Here is a 16,442-nt window from a genome sequence, read left to right on the forward strand (position 1 = left end):
TCACTGCCTCCATCACTCACTTGGCAGACCTCAACCCCTCCTACCACCACCCAGAGTGATGACCACTAAAACTACGTATGCCATGTCCTGCCAGACCTTCTCCATTTCATTTTCATCTCCTCAAAATAAGAGTGCATAAGACTCCACTCCAATAAATACTCCTGTGATTCTAATCAGAGGCAGTGTGCTGGCTCGCGATTGGCTGAGAGCTGATGACTCATTTCAACAGGCTGGTGTGGGGAAGGCAGAGGAGGGGAGGAGGCGGGGGAGGAAAAAAAGGGAGTGAGGGAGGGGGAGAGAGGGGGTAGGAGGTGGGAGTAGCTTTCTCTCTCTCTCTCTCTCTATCTCTCTCTCTCCCTCTCTCTCTCTCTCTCTCTCAGTGAGGAGCCTCTATGTATTGTTGGTGTCACTGGTGCTAAAAAGATTCCTCTTCCTCTCACTCACATAAATACTTGCAAAGGGAGTCAACCTAATACATACACACTTTCTCCCTGTTTCTGTGTTCATCTCTTCACCCAGCCTCTGCCTCAGTCGCCTCCAGCCAGCCTTGAGGAGAGACACAGAGCCCAGAGGAGAGAGAGGAGGAAGAGTGAGAGAGTCAGAGAGAAAGACAGAGAGGGAGGGAGGGAGAGAGAGAGAGAGAGAGAGAGAGAGAGAGAGAGAGAGAGACTTGATCACACAGTCTGCAGCCCCCAGCCTTCCCTCCGTTGCTGCTGCGTGTGAAAGCCAGAGGCAGAGGCAGAGCTGGTGTTCGTCTCTGAGAGTCAGAGCGCAAGGGAGCTGCAGAGCAGAGCCGAATCACTGGCATGACTCCAGTGTGACAGACTCCGTCCAGTCCCTCCACATCTCTGCCGCTCTCTGACCAGCCTCCAGCCGGGAGATCAACACCAGGATCATAAACAGGTGAGTCTCACAGCCTTCCTTTAATCATCATGAAATACTCTGAGTAGTGCTGATTTGACTGACGTGTGGTATCCAAATTGAAAATGACTGATTGAAAACTGGATTTTCATCATTGAATATAAATACAATGGTGTTATGTTAAGTAAACACAACATAAACAAGTTGTTTATTATGATGATTATTATTGTTTAATTAATTAATTAATTAATTGTTTTTTTACTCGACTACTTATGAAAACTGTGATGCGTATTTACATCGAGGATGCAGTGATTTCAGAAATACTAGTGTGGGTTGTAGTGAAAGTTTTCCTATGCGGGGTGTGTGCATAGGGAGGTGAGGGATTGGTGTGTGTGTGAGGGTGTGTGTGGGTGGAGTGTGGGGGGGTGTTTGTATAAGAGCGATTGTATGCGTGTTACTTTGCGTGAAGGCTTGTTTACCTCTTGACTGACAAGTGAAAAAGACCACTGGGACTTGGGGAAGCTTTGCGTTTTTAAAGGGCTGTATCCATCTTGTTTCATCCTGTTTTCTCTGTGTGTTTGTGTGTGTGTGTGAATAGGTGTGTATCCATGTGTGTCTGAAAGAGAAGGTGGGAGGAGGGAACGGTTACAGCAGTGGCTCTGTTACTGTTATCTCAGTCATGTTCAGAAACAGAAAAAAAAAAAAAAACACATGAAGAAGACTGCCATATCAGCTGCTGCGCTTTAGTCAGAATGCAAATTTACACATACTACAAGCAGCGTTTGGACGCAGTAGTCCATAGACAGCTGTCTGGAAAATCTGCAGTTGTTTACATGTCAGATTTACGCTGTTTTTGTAGAGCTCAGTGGGAATCTTTTGTCTGAACTGCGCAAGACAGCTCCTACTGCAACCGTAGGATGGGATCACTGTAGTGTAAGACTGTAAAAATATGCTCAATTTCAAAGTATAATTCATTACATAATACTCAATTCAAGAGACTGGCATGATGTCAAAAATAGAAGTGACGTGAAAACAAAGATCTCAATATCCCCATACGGAGTCTTTGCTCAGCCACTCATTTGCTATTTCTGTGCTGTGAAAAAAATAATGATTTATGCAAAGGATGATGTGTGAAGTTGTTGCAATATTGAATGGTAAAATAAAGTAAGTCATAAAAAATGGTTAAAAATAATATGCTTATTATTATTATTATTATTTTGGATTCATGATGAGTTTTGACTTTCCTCATAAAGCGTATTTGTCATTAATCGTTTTAACCACGAAACGGTTGAACAGGCTCTCACTGCAGATGTGACACTGTTATCTAATTGATCCATCAGCTGCTCACCATTTAAAGATTTAGCAGGTCCTCCTCCTCCATGTTAATATGTGACACTTGTCACTCCTGCTGTTGCTCCGGGGAATGTAGTTTGTGTGTGATGGCAGCTCATGAGTGTTTACTGTAGGGAATCTGCAATTATTTCCTCAGTGTACAACTTGTTGAATCAGCTCATGTCCCGACTCAAATTTTTCTCTGAAGTAAGACATAATCTGTTACGACTTACTTCAAGTCAACATAATTTGCATACAAAGAGGACAGTGAAATATGAGGCTTTGAATACGACCATATGGCTGAATGAGATTTCCCCAAGAGACGCTGTCTATGTCACATTTCTACAGGCTGCTCTAAATGCTATAAAACCCTGGAACACGAGTGTGATCTCCGCTGCCATAGGTGATAAACTGAGTCTGAGAAATCCCTTCCATGTTTGTCTCTTTCACTGTGGATGCTGCTGCCGTTTGCCGCTCACTGTCAATCTGTCACTGAGTGTGATGTTCAGGAATGAGCCCCGGTTCCCCATTGACCCTGCCACATCCGTTTATCTCTCATCCCTCCGTCCATCTATCCCTCTCTTCATCTTTCTCCCACTGGATCTGAAATGTTGTCTCTCCACTTTTCACCCAGTGCCTCCCCCTACCCCTCTCTGCTCTGGTCGCCACAGAAACGGCTGATTCAGGAAGGGTGGGCGGGTGGCTCAGAGCTCTCGATGCTCTGCCCCATGCGGTGCTTTCACAGTACATTTCTGCCTCTGTGTTGCCTTTATGGCCCTTAAAAGCTGACAGTTCAGGTGGCTTTGTTGCTATACGATGGGAATAGCTATACAAAGGCTGTTTGCTCAATTCCCAGAAAAAGCAGGTTCAGTATTTACAGCAAATTTCTGTTCACAGTTCATTTTTACTAACTATGACATGGATGTTGAAACCGGTTCAACACCTCTAGATTGTTGAACACCACCATTTTTTTTTTTTTTTTTTTTTTTTTTAAAAAAGCTCATTATACTGAATTTGTGAGGACATTCTTCGTGATCCTCAGTTAAAGCAGCTGCAATCTAAATGACTGTCTTGTGACTGGTCATCTAATGTGATGGCAGATTGATCCTGAGGTTTTGCAGGCCTCTGTCTGTGTAAACACTTATGACACTCAGGCCGGAATCACACTGTGTGTGTTAAGGGCTTACAGAGAGGTGATTAATAATGTAATATACCATGACCGAGTCCTTTAATAATAGATATGCCATGACCTTTCTCTTACATAAGGTCACTGAAACAGAATGAGAGTGGTGGGGAGAAACAAACAACAGGAATATTCCCTTGCCAATACATACTATATGGCATTTTATGACGAAAACACAAAATAGGTACCCTATATGCTATTATAGAAATTTCGGAGTTAGTGAGAACTAAATAAAGGATTAGCAATTACAGGATTAGGATTAGTCAGAATTGGCTTTTTGTGTTTCTGTTGTGGTTTTATCCATTTTGTCACATTTTTGGATAGCTCTGCTTGTCATTAAAGCTGTGCAGATGGTTTATGCAGTAGCTAAAATAAAGCCGTTCAAAAATGTGTCTTAACAGGAAATGAAACCTGTGTTGCACCACAGTCAATTCCACGCAGGACCCCATGAGCCTGTCCTGCTGTGCCTGATTAAATTAAAAAGGGAATTTGTATTCACTGAGGAGGTAATGGTGAAGACCAGGTCTGTCTAATTTGTTTTGCTTGCTAAAAATCAAGGTTTTAGCTTTTTTTCTGCTCATTTCACAAGTCTTACTGGCTCACAGTCTTTTTTATAGTATATCCCTGGATATGTATTTATTGCAAAATCCACTTTCTGTTACTATTATCTTAAGTTTTGGATAATTAATGAAGATCAGTGTCTATTACACCAACCAATATGGACATTTACAACTTGCTTGACACACTGTTTGGCCACGGCTTGTTTAATCAAAATATCTCAACACAGATTATGTGTTTTTAAGTTTTGGAGAACAAAAAGGTAGAAATGTATGCAGGCTGCAGTGGTTTTCCACCCTGCAGTGTTCAGCCATTACAGTCAGTAGTGACGCAGCCCAGACTCACACAGCACACTGCAGACCCATCACGAGACACAGCCAGAACAAAGAGCACACACTGTCATCTGAGAGAAAAACTCAATATGGACGAAAACACAGATGTCACCTCTCCACAATCCCTCTGAGGATTGCTGATTTGGGAGAGTGTGATATACAAAGCCATGTGCGGTGCCCTGATCTCTAACCCTGCTCCTTTTAGGAATCTGTCCCAGGCACCCAAGGGATTTCTGTTGTACTAGAAGCCTCAGGTGGGACGCAGATGATTTTTTATGGGCATCATCGTACCACTTTGATGTATGCTAGTGTGTGTGCATGTGTTTCTACATCCATGCTCTCTTCCATGTGAACTTTTGAGGTGTAAATTCAAGAGGAGCTCACAGGTATTACGTCCTGTGGCATTTTCATGGTACACGTTTGCTTCACAGACTATAGCATGTATAGTCATAGAATACCCATTTGCAATCACAGCAGTGCCTGTTTTGAAGTTGAAATACCTGTCATGTAAGTGAGACAAATAATCCCACGGCACAGAACATGAACTGGTTGACTGACATCCTCCACTGCCATAAAACTGGTGTGGATGCACAGTACAGACTGCGAAAGAAAAAAGTAAAATATCTGAAGAGAAAGGTGAACAAGGAACTGAGTGGGAGGAAGTCATAGTGTTGCCCCACATGATAAGTGAGAGTGAGATGAAGGCTTGGCCCACCTCTACTTCACCATCCTCGTCTCTCCTACACTTTTCTCTCCCTCTTGCTGCCCAGAGAATCCATGTTCTTGGCAGGGTTTGTTCCTCTGGCAGAGCGATGCGATGTGGAGGAGCAAGACAACCTGACTTGCTTGTATTGACAAGAGAGGTTTTCAGACGTTAGCTGTGGAGCTCACTACGCATGTCGAGAGATGTCTGTTTTGCTTTGGTGGGCTGAATAATGATTATTTAGTGTGTCTTTCGAGTATCTTTAACCGTTATTTAATGTATCTTTTTTCATTTTTCTTTTTTTCTTTTCTTTACCGGGTAATGATTTAAATTGTCTGAGCTGAAAAAAGGTTGATCTGTGTAGTAGGATTACTCTAAATTGGTGCCACGAGGAATTACTGCAGATAACCTCTGTGGTCAGGAGGGTAAATAGGGAAAGCTTGGTTGTGGAAAAATGAAAAGCAAAATAACCATGTCGTGTATCATCCAGAAAATAAAAGTTTATTTGCTGACTACATGCTGAAAAAAGCATCATCAGTGTTTCGCTTAGGATAACTTGGGAGGGAATCAAGTGAATCACACTTGATTTAGTGCTGGAGTGTTGTTTGGGGTGTAAAAAGGGCTTGATTTGATTTCCATGTGGAGTGAAAGGGTGAATGTTTTGTCTCCAGCCAGACGTTAAGAAAATCAAGTTCCTCTTGAAGTGAATCTCAGATGATTCCCAGCGGCTGACTGCTGCTGTCTGATGACTAATTGTTTCCTGAGCCCCATATTAGAGTCCCTTAATTGGTTAGAACAAGTTGGTCATTAACTTACTCATTAGAGCTTATTGTAGCTCTGAGACCGCTGCGACTTGATCATGGCAAACTTCTTTAACTGCTAACCAAGCCTCCTCTCGGTCCTGTCTGTAACGTTATTCGATCTCATCAACACCAACGTCCTGACTCACTTTGGTTCTTTAGAGATTCCATGGCACTTAGTGTCAGGGTGTCTCGGCACTAACCTCACTGTTCTGGCCAAAAATTCCCATCTGGACCCACACTTCCTGCCATCTGCTCCTCTCCTATCTAATTGGCCAGTCACGTTGACAGTTGTGAGGCCTCCAGTTTGAAATGGCCCCCACACTGTTGTTGGATGGAAATAAAGAAGGAGGTGAGCTGAAAAAAGAGAAAAGGACAAGCCAGAGCAATAGGTCTTCATAAAGCTCAGGGTCTGGATTCACCACAGTGCCTTTCTTTACTGCCATTGCGTTGTGCATCTCAGCAGTTTCTATCCAATCTCTGTGTATAGTAGAAAGTGCTGACTGGTTAAGAATAAGGATCACTAGGAGAACAATATGCAATTTATGCTTAGTCAGAGAACAGTTTCCCTTAAATTAAAAGTAAAACCCGGAGAGAAGTTGAGGAACAGGGAATGAAAGAGAAGCGGAGACAAACCGAGGCTGTGGTCCTGGCGCAGGTGCATGGGTTACTGCCAGGGAGGGGTGACAATGTGGTGCGAGTGCCGCTGCTGCTGCTGCTGCTGCTGGTGTTATTGGTGCTGATTATGGTTGTGGTGCTAGCATAGCCTCACTGTCTGAAGCACATGAGGAGAGCAGACTGTGGGGGAATCATCTGTGCACCACTTTGCCCCAAGGTTCAGGGCTCACTCTCTCCTTCGTGGTACAGTCAGACATACTAATGACATCATTACTGTGTTTCTGAAATGCCTTTGTCCTACTTGCATATGCATACACACAATGCATACGTACACATGCACACAAAAACACATACAGGTGCGCACAAAATGCCAGAGGTAAACAGTCTTGAGCAGGCAAAATAATAAATTTACACATGCACATAATTTATAAATAGCGCAGCCCATAATGTAGGAATAATGAGATTTTGCACCTTCCATTTCACACTGACATTTGCCAATGAATATTGCATACAGAGTGAAATGTACAGAACACAGTGCTTTTCTGTGTTGCTGATTGAAATACTATAGAGTATAGAACCACTGTTAACACCAGCATTTATAGGTGATAATGCTTTGACTTGCAGTATAGTATTAATCCTGTTATTTTACTGATCATCTCCTTAAATTATTTCATGACTTAAGTTGCAGCCTCCACTGGCTCTGATACATTCAAATGCTTCAAGGGACAGGGAACTAAAATATGTAATCTTTCATTAAAATGCCTTGCCTATTTTCACTGAGTCAAAAAAGTGGTTTTGCTGTGGATTAAAAGTTAAAAGAGTGCGGGTAGTCCAATCAGAGCACAATCTCAGGTGGTTTTCCTCCCGCCCCCCTTTTGGTTGCCTCCTAAACTGCAGCTGTTATCCTCTGCTGTGTTCATCAAATGGTGCTAACAGTAACAGTAGGCTCATTAGCGTGGCATGCAGATTTTGTGCTGTTCCTTTTACCAATAATTATTTTACCATTATTTTATTAGAGGAGGGAAGGGCTGGCAACGTGCTTTATAATCTGTGAAATGAAGCTGTACCCTCTTTCGCCAACGTTAGCAGTGGGGTCAGTTGGCTTCCTCGCATTAACTCTAACTGGCTACCACAAGCCTCCAAAGTGTAAGTTTTCACAGCAATGGTAGCTTTACCACATTTGCCAACATATTGTTAAAGCACTTGTAAGACCTGTAGCTATACAGTTCCAATTTTCACTTTAACTTTGTTGGTTTTCCCGGAGTCTGTAGAAAACGCTGCACCTAAAATCCCATTTTATTACAGTTATTATTATTGTTAAGTCTCAAATCTTGGTGGATGATGAAGATTGTACTCAAGAATAATACATTTTTGACTGGGTTCACCATCCCTTTAATAACAGCTAATTTGCATGAATGGGTATTTCAGGGCAAGAAGTAAATCTTTTGTTGAATCAGTCACTGTGTCTGATGGATGAAAAATGTTTACCAGACACTTTATCAGGCGCTGTTTCTTCCCCACACAATATGAAAACGAGAATTGCAAAACCATGTGAGATTGCTTTGTATAACTTTTTGTTAAATCAAAAATGCACACACACACACACACTCGAATGACGTGTCACCACATTGTTTTGGACAACTGACTAATGTTTGATATTTGTTTATAATTTTCACTGAAACATGTACGACAATGTCTGTTCAATACTAGCCTCAAGTGGTTCAGTCCACAGACACAGGTGATAAAGTCATAGATGCTGCAATCAGTATTTTATCAGTATTGTATCAGTATTTTTATCAGTATTTTAATTAAAACTAAAAAAAAAAAAAAAAAAAAAAAAAAAAAAAACAAGCAGAGCATCGTTGTGCACTGAAGGCATCTGTGAGACAGCAAGATGAGCTGCTCATAATGTCAACATTGACTTACAATTTTACTGTTGGCTGGAGTTGCTAAGGTAGGCTGATTTGCAATCGCACTGTAATGCATCTATGGTGTCGACTGGAAATGTCACAGTGACATGATTGGTTAGCAGGATTCAAATCCCTCCACCCACAGTGATCAGCTAATACAGGGTGGGGGCAATTTCAGACTGAATAATGGAGTGGAAAATGGAATAGAGCCGGCAAGCAGGGTTCAGGAGGTAAAATTCCCATTCATATTTGCCATAGCGACTGAGATAATTGGCCATAAAATATTAACAATTCAAGGTACACTTACCATCAGCTGTGACATTGAGATATGATACTATATGCTCCCCCAAAAGAGATCAACTTTATTCTCAGCACTAATGTAGAGGCACTACATTTCCCACAATTCTTGAAACAAGTTCTACAAATCAGAGAGCTGTTACCATGGTGTCAGGAACAGCGTTGAGTGTGTCTTTTTGGAGCAGTTTTTTTGTCTAATTGCAGCGAGTATGTAGTCTCATAGACTATTCTGTGATTGGATTGCTGTTACCATGTGAACTTAAAAGTATATTTCTCCACAGCCTGCTATCTGCTATAAACATTGTGTTCTGTTTACCTGACAATGACACTCATTTTTTGAGTTGTCAGACCCTGGTATTCTACCAGTGCAAAACCATAATGTTCATACTTTATAGTATGGTCACACCATTGACAATGCAATAATGTAGGATCAATTTTCATTCAGGGAATAGAGCTCTACAGCAGCAGTAAGAAATTTAGACTTTAGCCAATTCCAAGCAGCTGCACACAATATTGACATTACTGGTGTCATGAGAAAGCTCTTAAAAAGTCTTTTAGATGCATTTTTTTTCATGTTACTGTATGTGTATAAAAATGAAAAAAAAAAAAAAAAAAAACTGCAACTGATCTCTCAGCCACAGATGATGTAAAAATAATATTGCCCGCATGACCCATTAAATTTGTAATCTCCATGAGTTTTTAGTGTGGAAGTAGTTCACAGACGCCAAATCTTTGGCGTCCGCCCCTGATGTCTGCATCAGTCTCAACAGCTTCGATGAGATGAGACGGCCATGCAGGCAGAGCTGTTAACTATTTCACCCCTCCCTCTGAAAACTACACACACATACAGGTTTAGGTACAGAAACACACACCCAGATACTTAGAGCTAACAGATCTGCTACATTGCTGTACCACCTGCCTCTCATCAACCCCCTCATCAAGCAGAATAAGATCACTGTTAATCCACTTGTCTCAGCCCACGGCGTACCAACAGTGCTCCCATTGCATGGCTCTGTTGTTCCCTCAGGGCTCCCTGGAAGCCAAGAGAATAGAAAAGGTGCTCACAGCCTACACACTCTTTTATGTGTCTCTCCCTCTATCCATCTCTGACTATTTTTCCACACACACGTATATATATATTTTCTTTCTTTCTTTTTTTTTTTTTTTTGGCAAAGCAACTTGACTTCAGAGAGACAGGTCCAACCCAGATGGATGTCCAGGTTTGACAAGAAATGGCAACTGTTGTTGTGTGTGTCTTATCCTGCCAGGAGGTCACTCAGTCCTGGGGGCAACAAATAATTCCCTCTTCATTTCGTGCTTGCAGTGTATTTGTTTTCTTTCACTGCCCCCCTGCCAGCACCCTAAACCTCTCTCCGACTCTTTCTGATTGTGGCTGCTGAGGTCGGTCCTGTCATCTGCTGGGGGAGTTCAATATCGAGGGGAGTTCTGAGAGTTATTTTGGCCACACGGTCCTCCAGGGGACCATCACAGAGATCCAGTACCAAGGAGGTAATTGAATTTGAGGTTTGAGCTAATGATTTTTCCAACAGCGGGATGATCCCCCCTTTTCCTTGGCACACAGCGTCATGCATGGCCTGCACTGAGCATCTCTCAGGCAAACCCTAAATCAGCCAATAATGGTGTTGGAGGAGCTAAGCGCTTCCTAGTCCTTTAACTGGCATGATTTAATAGCACTTGTTAATCCGACAACATATACGTTGCTTTCCATTTTGCGGGGGCTTACAGGCTTCACTGCACGGATTTAAGGCTAGATTTATTGCCACAGGACAAGAGCTTCATTGTTAAAAACCAATTATCAGCTAATAAACCTCCAGCCCACAGCAGTGTCATATGTTCAGTGAGCTCAAGATGCTAAATTACTAGGCCTTTACATACCACTTTCTTTATTGCCTTGTTTAGGTTATTATGTCTTTAATAAATATTGAAATCTGGTTTATCATTTAACCAGTGATCTGCCCTATCATGATCTGAGTGTGTCCTGACACACAAAGTTATAATTTCTTTTTATCCACTCAGATTTGAGAGGTTAGAGAGAGTCTTTTGGAATATCTCCATCTGTAATTGGCTCGAGAGTTTAATTTGTGTTTGTACTCTATTTTCTGATGACAGAAAAATCTCTTCCTGCTCAGACCAAAATGTCAGTTTGACTTCAAGTTATGGATAGCTCGGTACTGAGGCATTCCCTTACTACCCACGTGTGCTTTACAATAGCTTATGTTATGTTATGAAACTCTGCTGGACCCCATGGTGTCTTTGACCCCTGACAGACATGAAGCTGGATGTGGACTTGAAACGTGGTCTTTATTTATAGTTCAGTCATGAGCCAGGCCTTCTCCCCCCTGGGGCCTGTCTCTCACCTCCACTGTTATCCTTTTATCCCTCTTTGTCTTGTCTTTCACCAAATCTTATCCAATTCTCTATCCATTTAATCCATTTGTTTCTCTCTCCAACTTGGAAGCTTGTTCTTCTCACCAGAGAGGTGTATTATAATTATTCTGCTTACTCTACTCCAGTCCCACTCGAGTCACCACACACACACACACACACACACACACACATTTAGGCTTGTTCCCATTATTCCCAGCGCAGTGCTCTATCGAGTTGCCTTGCAGCAGTACAAGCACAGAGCTTATTGCCAACAGGTTTTCCTCATTAGTTAATTATGTTTTGTGTTAATGTCCACAGCTCTCAGCTGTTGGCTTGAATGCCTTTTAGGCCAATTCTATTTGATCACCTTTGCACACTGACCAAAACTGGCATTTTTTGGTAATTATTGCATCATCATGGCCATCTATTGCATCTAACTACAGTCATTATTCATGCAGACAGCCAAGCTGGTGTTTGTCTTTGTAAGAGAGCCAGTCTTGTGAACTCCGGTGGACTTTGCTGTAGCATTAAATGTTGTGTGATTGGGGTCGGAGGCCGCCAAAGGAAACTCTAGCAGATGATGGCGCCACCCACATGTCTATATGTAATCACACTCTTGCCAATAACCCTGCTGTCCTAAACATCATATGGCTCTCAGCCTGTAATCTTCCTGTCAGATGACGACCCACTAAAGCACGGAGGTGTAAATGATTCACAAAGATTTAGAGATTCAGCGGGGACACCTGCAGCAGCGTTCGACTGCGATGTACATACAGTTAGATTTGTTCTTTTTTAGAATCTTTGTCTGGCTTTGACTTGATCTATTGAAATATGAGCGATTTGTCTCATCTCATTGTCAGCTTCCTTTGTACTGTCAGTTAATTTATATTTCTTTGTTAGCTTTGGAAAGCCTGTGGTGTGAGTCATTGTGTGTCCATTGTTGATAGCATCGCTGCACAAAGGCACTGATTTTCAATAAAGACTACAACGATGAAAGAGAGTGTCAAATGAATCATGCCTACAGTGGCTACTCTCTCTCTCTCTCCCCTTTTGAATATGGGTTGGTACCCAGCTCCAAATATTCAATATTAGATTCCTATTATATTAACCTAAGGCTTCATGGGCAAACATATTCATGTCTGTGGATTGGACACTAGAGAACTTTTTTTTTCTCAAGCTGCACCATTATGTCAGTATGTTGAGCTACCTCCCGCACTTCCTGTTTACTGCACATTGATTGGTAAACTCATGGTGTTGATGTAATGTCTCAAACTACTCAACCCTATTCACACTTCTGAGTCCTGCCTACAGCTTCTCGGTGAAAAGCGTGAATCCTTCAGAAGCTGCTCGCTCTATTCTCCCGCAAGACTCCAATGTGCCCTTCATACCAACACATGCTATCTGTGGTCACACTGACAAAGCAGGCAGAGCAGTATATAGGGCCCAGACAACTCAAATCCAGACTGAACACCAAAAGACGTCTCTTTCAAATGCATAACACTTTACACATGCATGGAGAGCAGTAAATCCTTCCCATATGGCTGAGTTCACACATTGGTCAGCCCCTCTGCGTCAGTAAAAAAAAAAAAAAAAAAAACTGGCAGTCTCTTTTACCAGCAGTGAACAAGGCGAGATTATGGAAATATGGAAATATATTGAGATTTCTAACATTATTTATTTCCGGAGAGAGAGTGCTGAGATTGTGAAATTCTCACACTGCTGTCCTATTAAAATCAAATTGTCATGAGTCAAACATGGCACAGGAAGAAAGGGATTCTCTTTACTTAGATCCCAATACCTTACATCTTGCTCAGCATAGATACTTATTACATGCAAATCATTTTGCCTTTTGGAGTTCAATGTTGAATTAACTTGGAGCTTTTGTAGCTCAGTCACAACACATCATGGCTCTATTTCATAAGTGTGTCATAAGTGTCAATGTTGGAGGTAACTTGTGACTCTAACTGTAAGTTGCATAATAGCACTGATGTAATTATACTTGCCATCAAACTAATGTAATGTAAATACTTTCTTGAAATAAGTTAGTCAAATCATATTATTATGGGCAGTTTTATGTAACACAGTATCATGTTTGTATTACAGTGCTGTAGCCTACAACTACACTGACTACTACTTTAAAAAGCCAAACCAATTTCATGCTGCTTCCATTTCTTGTGAATACCATATCATATCATGTCATATACCAAAGGTTTGCAAATTTCTTTGTGGGAAGTGGGAACCCGCACATTAATTGATTTAGGAAAGATAAAAACATTTCACTGAAATGTGTAGGCCACTCTGCATTGCTGAATCTACAGCTGGCCAAAACGCAGCGCCTAGTTTTTGAGTCATTTTAATAAATTTGTGGTAACAGCTCAAAAGTTACATAACAATTTAATATATAATTCCCCAACCAAAGTAACATGGTAATGCTAACATGTAATATACTGTAATACATTTTCCTAGCAACTATCCCAACAACAGAATCTGTGGAAATAAAAAAGCAGGCTTAGGAGAACTAACAACATTTCAAAGGGTGGGGGTGGGGGGTTCAACCCCTTTTCCCTCAGAGCAGGAAGACAACTTAGGGAGGTGCATGACCTCTAACGCTATGCCGAGGGTTTCAGGGCTATTGCCTCTGAAAAAGGCTCAACTACATGTTTGTTCAGGCTCAACTACATGTTGTGTTAAACTCCACTCTGCTGTGCTTCATGTGAAAAGACCAGTGGGAGGAAGGACGTGTAAAAATGCATAGCAACAGACTCTTTCTCTCTAGCTCTCTCTCTCTCTCTCTCTCTCTCTCTCTCTCACATACTCACACATTTTAGCACAAACACGCTCATACACACACACACACACTTACACTTGCACAAACACACGCAAATTTACACGCGCCTCCACACATATACCCCCAGCCACAAGGCTCTGTGGAATAATAATGGGCCCATATTAAAGATTACACCCTCGAGCAAATGATGTAAATGGCATCACACAACAGGAATTAGCCTCAGTTTGTGAATCACCACCAGCAGTGATGGGAGAGGATGAGCCTGCCCAGCTGCACTTCTTCTCCACATACAGTTCACACGGGCTTCATCTGGCACCTGATCTGCATTGTGCTGCCATCTCAGACAGCGCCACTCTCCTGTGGTGACACACAACACGCTGTTCCTCCGTCTCCTGTCACCCTACTTCATCACGCTTGTCTGTAAAATAATTTGGGAGAGTGCCTACGGTGAGGGGAGCCGAATGAGAACCGGCAGTACCCATGTTTTTTTTCTTTTTTTTTTTCTTGTTGAGACACAGGATTGTGACTGCGCAGCGGTGTGAGTGTGATTTGCCTGTTGAAACCCTGCTATTCTATTTCAGGCCATCCCACACACAGTGGGAGAGGAGCAGAAATTTGTCACCCTTTAATTACAGCTTTCAAGTTCCCTGTGAAATTTTGTGCATCTGTAGGTAAGAGAGAGTCCTACTTTAGATTTCAGGAACAGACCTCCAGCAATTAGCACATCAGGGAGATGAACTTGTGTGTGCGTGCGTTTGTGTGTGTATTAATTGGTTCAGTTTAAGCGTTTTGGTTCATTGCCTATACTTTTGGGATCAATAGTTACAGCACACTGAAAATTATGTCCTTCCAGCTACTGGTGACAACACTGTGAGAGTATTGTAGACCGCTAAATGGAGCGTGTGTATTGTTCCTATTTAATATCACCAGTGATATCACCCACTCTGAGCTTTTCTCAATCTGTTCTGCCAGCTGAACTGCAGAGCCTTATTCCTATAGGGTCATCCCCTTTCAATTAATTTCTTGTTAGTCCTGATCCAAATAAGCTGCAGTAAGAATTTAATCCTCATAATTGGATTATGAAATGATTGGTGCTTCAAGCGAGCTTTGTTATTGTAATAGAGTTAGATATTTTTGGTTTTGATGGCCTGCTGGTTGCTGATCATAGCTGATTGCATATTATAATGGTCGCTTATGAAGTTACAGTCATTATCACAGTCTAGCCGTAACCTGTTTGTCTTTGCTGTGTGACTGAGCTTCAGAAGTTTATTTTACATTTTAATGGAAATACTTAAGTTTCCAAAGATACCGAATAGGCCCTGCTGAATTACAGGGAAATGTGCATAAATTGATGCACAAGACATCGAGATGTTTTCTATTTGATGAAATGGTGCAGCCATAAAACAATGGCAGTATTTCACCCAATTTAAGCAAAATGTAGCTTCAAAGAAGCGTTGCAACCAGAATATACAAAATATGAATCTGACGTCACACGATATCAGGGAAAAAATGTTTTTTGTAAGTTGGCTGCTACTTAGGGGCAAATTTAATGGAAAATCAGTGGGTTGATATAAATTATATGAAAGGACACAATGGAACAAAATGCCGTGCAGTGCCTGTGTTTCACACTTCCTTTTAGTTGCTGAGTGTCCTTCATGATGATTTTCAACACAAAATTCAGAGAGCCACTGAACACTGATACACACACATTAAACACACACACACACACACACACTCACTCACTCACAATCACTCACACTCTCGTCCTCCATGACCTGCTGTTATGCACGCTACAAAGAAGAGAAGGTGCAGGAATGAAGGACACAGAAGTTACACACAGAGGATTAATTTTAAAAGAAATGAAAGTTTTCATTCTTTTATGTAGGACAACTGGTGTGACACAAGAACTTGTTTTCTGCGGCTTTCTGTTCTATTTTCCTCATGCACATGCACACACACACACAGACACACACACACACACACACACACATCCACAAGCTCCTGTATCATCCCTTGCATCTTGTGTCGCCACATTTAGATAAATGAATAACAAATTTCCTGTCGCCGTCTGCCACAGTTATCACGCTGTCACTGAGTTTTTCCTTCCATTACATACATCGGTGCAGCTGAGAGTGTTGGGCACCGGGTTACCTTAGTTACTCAACCAGGCTGGCTCCATGGCGACCGGCTCCTGTGCCAGTGTACTGTATGGGAGGTTACTGTACTCTGGCACATTCGCTTCATGCTGTGGGAAATAATCCTCTCTTATTGGGAGGACAGGCTGGAAGTCACACAATTGGCGTGTGTATGTGTGTATGTGTGTGTGTTTGTGTGTCTATAAACCTTTATTATTAATCAAGGATAACTGTGTGTTCAGCAGGAGAGGGGAAAGAGGCCATTGGCTGACATTTTGTGCTGTTGTAAGTCCAGTAGGGAGGCTCACACACAACACTGTTTGTGGAGCAGTGGGTTACTGTTTCCAGGCTGCCCGTAGTGCTTTGTTGTGATTCCTCCAGAGTCACTGTGAATCTGTGAAAATGTCATAAACATTTTGTTGCTCATTGTACCGTATTGTAGAAAGGACACCGTGACATTCTGGCAGATTCCAATAAGAATATCAACACTTTTATTACCTAAAGATTAGTCTCTGTGCATCTCACCGTCAGCGGCGT

The 16,442-nt window shown here is 41.9% G+C and overlaps 1 protein-coding gene across 1 annotated transcript in view; it reads left to right on the forward strand.

The window, feature by feature from the left end:
• The first annotated feature begins 433 nt into the window (after positions 1 to 433).
• LOC115362728 (prickle-like protein 2) overlaps positions 434 to 16,442 on the forward strand; it is a 32,629-nt gene continuing 16,620 nt past the window's right edge. The window contains exon 1 of the mRNA XM_030056789.1: positions 434 to 903. The gene's annotated coding sequence lies outside the window, so the exon portion shown is untranslated. The remainder of the gene's footprint in view (positions 904 to 16,442) is intronic.

Source organism: Myripristis murdjan, chromosome 7 (assembly GCF_902150065.1).
Source record: "Myripristis murdjan chromosome 7, fMyrMur1.1, whole genome shotgun sequence".
Lineage (NCBI taxonomy): Eukaryota > Metazoa > Chordata > Actinopteri > Holocentriformes > Holocentridae > Myripristis > Myripristis murdjan.